The sequence below is a fragment of the Hyperolius riggenbachi genome, chromosome 1, assembly GCF_040937935.1.
Source record: "Hyperolius riggenbachi isolate aHypRig1 chromosome 1, aHypRig1.pri, whole genome shotgun sequence".
In the NCBI taxonomy this organism is placed as follows: domain Eukaryota; kingdom Metazoa; phylum Chordata; class Amphibia; order Anura; family Hyperoliidae; genus Hyperolius; species Hyperolius riggenbachi.
This window is the reverse complement of record NC_090646.1, coordinates 237,675,557-237,679,146: the sequence shown is the minus strand read 5'-3', so window position 1 is coordinate 237,679,146 and position 3,590 is coordinate 237,675,557. Positions and strand designations below refer to the sequence as shown.

Here is a 3,590-nt window from a genome sequence, read left to right as displayed (position 1 = left end):
TAAAATTACCCCTTTAGATCAGTCTCCAGCCATATATGATTTTTTAAAAATCTGTTGGTTTATGTATTCAACACAAATTCAGTAAAATAAAAAAGGGCACCACGCTCCCTTTTCAGACAGGAGAAAAAAACAAAACAGGATCTACTTACCTGGTGCTTCCTCCAGCCCCTGGCATCTGTCCCTCCCCACAGCTCCGGTGTACCGGGGTTCCCTCGGTTGAAGATGCCGACCTGGCAAGGTTGACATCTTCTGCACCTGCGAAAGCACATAGCCGCGCCACTCGCAGTCACGCTCCCATGGCCAGGAGCGTTCTGGGCAAGCGCAGTACTTTTCCGCCTGCGTTGAAGGCTCCAGGCCATGCAAGTGCGATTGCGAGGGGTGCGGCACAAAAAATGCCGACCTGCCGAGGTCGGTATTTGCATTGGAGGGGATCCCGGGACACCGGAGCTACGGTGAGGGACAGATAGGCTGCCAGGGGTTGGAGGAAGCCCCATCTAAGTAGATCTTGTTTTTTTTTCTCTTCGGACATGTCCTTTAATTTCTGCATGTCTGAGTACTTAAAAAGAAAAAAAAAACATTTATATTGCGCTTTTCTCCTGGCGAACTCAAAGCGCCAGGGCTGCAGCCACTAGGACGCGCTCTATAGGCAGTAGCAGTGCTAGGGAGACTTGCCGAAGGTCTCCTACTGAATAGGTGCTGGCTTACTGAACAGGCAGAGTCGAGATTCGAACCCTGGTCTCCTGTGTGAGAGGCAGAGCCCTTAACCATTACACTATCCAGCTACCATTTTACAGTTTACAGGTATGCAGTTATGATGAATTTATTATGCCAAATTAGTGCTCACTTCGTGTATAGACATATGTAACTCCGTTTCATGTACATCTGGTAAATACAGTGCAAAGGAAAAAGTAAGTGATATTTAGAAATGATTGATTAAATCTATGGAAGGATGTTGTTCCCCTAAAGGAACTTGTTTGTTTACCATTAAAATGATACTGCACTTTAAAGGCTCTGGAAATTTGGTAAACTGGTAACATTTTGGTTTGGTCTAATTAGTACTGACTTAAACTAATTTGAGATGATGTAGTAGTACTTTAAATGCTCAAAAATAAAATTCGACAAATACTTAAAACAAAGAAAGCAGTTTGGCAAAGACTAAAATGAACTTAAATTATTTAGCTGTGTTGAGTTAGTTCAACCAGTTATTAAATTCAAACGGGGCTTTACTCGTAAGTCGTCACATAAGTGAGGTGTGTTTCTTATGCTGGGTACACACGTTAGATTTTTTTCGTGCGATTCTCCGACCCGATCGTTTTTGCGGCACGATTCCGCACTCGATTCTGTGCTCAATTCTCTTATCTTCATTCATTTTTCTTATCTTTTTTCATTCACCGCTATGCGAAATCGAGCACGGAAATGATCGGGAGCAATATCGGACATGATGTATTTTATCTATCTGATCCATCTATCGCACGAAAAAACGTAACGTGTGTACCCAGCATCGGATAAATTAATTTAACACTGTTAAATTGCTACCTACGTCTATGCATACTACCTGTGTCTATGCTACCTATGTCTATGCATAAAGGTAACCAACCATTCAGTGTGACAAACATGCAATAAAAGGAAAATCTGGAAGGTGGTACACAATTTCTTATACCACTCTATGAGCAGTACTCTTACATCTAATGTATCTTGATTTTTTTTTATTTTTTTTTTGCAGAATCAGTATAATCATGTTTGAAGCATTTTAATCATCCAGTTCATTTGTTATGTCTATTTTTTTATTAAAAATAAAAAGAACAGTAAATGGTACATATGTAATATCTCATGTTTTAACAGCATTAATTATACGAAAGAACGCTGGTACATTAAGTTCAGTAACAGAAGTATTTTATGGATTTAGAACTCCAGGTTAATATCTAAGGCCTTGTTCACATTATAAATCATTAGCACTGGCGATTTATGGGGTGATTTTGAAAGAGCTTTTTCAAGTGCTTTCAGAGCGATTTTGGCTTAGAAAACCGCTTTTCTAAGCAGTTTTGCAGAGCGATTTTTATCCCGGAAATGAATAAATACAATTTGATATGTATTCATCAAAGCGCTCAGGAAATTGCAACACAAAGCTCTTTTTCAAGCGCTTTGCAATTTCCGTATACCTTCCATTGAGCCAAAACGCTCAGAAAATCGTACATGTAGCGCGTTTGTTATTTTAATAAAATCGAAACGCTCACATGTGAACACTGTCATAGGAAATCATTGCACAATCGCTTTTAGAATGATTTCTAAAAAAAAAAGTCTCATAGTGTGAACAAGCCCTTAATAGGTGGTTAAATTACATGTGTGAGCAGTTTCATTTGCTAAAATCTTCTCGTTTTGTTTAACCACCCTTTCAATTTTAGCACCACACCTATAGTGTTGTGTTTGAGGGGTGGCATCACCTGTTTCAGCTTTGTAGTTTTTTGGTATCAACTGCTAGCTCACTACACAATAAATGAACAGTATAAGGCGCCTTTTATACAGGCAGCTGAACTGCGAGTTTGCAGAGCAGTTCAGCCTCCTGTCTACCACCCGCCAGTGCAATGCAATTCGCATGCAATTAAAGGGCAGCCGAATTGCAGTGGTTGTAGCACCACGCGTGTCAAGCATTGACAAGCGGTGGTGTTACTGGGCGGTGGAGGAATGCAACATGTCAAGTCAGAGCACGGCTGCGGCAGCACTCAGATCTCACTCCATGGCCGGGGGGGGGGGGGGAACCGGTAGTGCTCAGGTACCAGGCGCTAACAAGTGCCCGGCGAGTGCAGGAGAGCAGCTGACAGGCAGTGACTTCACCACTTGTCAGCTGCGCATGTGAAAGAGCCCTTACACTGATGACACCCTTTTTGCATTGGCAGGATGCCCAGCTAACAGACACACACTATGTTTCTGTGGAGATGTGAAACTGAAAGGTCAGCCCAAGTACTGGCATCATCACCAGTTGGTATCGGATTCTTCCTGATTCTGATCAACTTCATTCCACACTGCCTTTCCACCCTCAACAAAGCCTGTGTGCAAAATGTTGCAATAAAGTAGTACTGTGTAGACTACATATTGATCTAGTGGAGTGGCCTGAGGTTCATGTTAGAATATACTCAATAAGTCTGTGGTAGCTTTATTCTTATTTCTGCTGTGCTGAAGACTGCAGATAAAAAAAATATCATAAAGCTAGTTAGATACAGTAGATAGACAGAATTAAAATATTTACATTAACAGTATTTTAATAATTTTAGTGAAAAAGGTGATGAACTAAAGAGTATTTTAATGTAATTAGGTGCATCTGGTTGTTAGTAGTTTGCATTCCTTGGTCATCGGGTATGCCTGGAGCAAAGTCATTTTAGCTGGGATACTTATAGCAACATAAGTGTGGTGTGCTCCAGTGTGAGTCATGAGAATTTAAAAACATACTTTTTGTCAAAATAACAAATGCCATTTTAGGTAATACCTTTAAAGACTAACTGTAGTTACCTTTTTTGAAGGCTTTGAAAAACCTTATCTTGTGGCCTCTGATGAAGCAGGGAAATGTACAAAACAGCTGTCAGCATGGGTGTAAC

The 3,590-nt window shown here is 40.8% G+C and overlaps 1 protein-coding gene across 2 annotated transcripts in view; it reads right to left on the bottom strand.

Annotated features, from left to right (window-relative positions):
• Positions 1-1,762: 1,762 nt before the first annotated feature.
• Positions 1,763-3,590, bottom strand: part of LOC137503931 (endomucin-like) — a 140,746-nt gene continuing 138,918 nt past the window's right edge. For both annotated transcript variants that reach the window (XM_068231678.1, XM_068231687.1), the window contains one exon: positions 1,763-3,590. This exon is cut by the window's right edge and continues 1,430 nt beyond it. The gene's annotated coding sequence lies outside the window, so the exon portion shown is untranslated.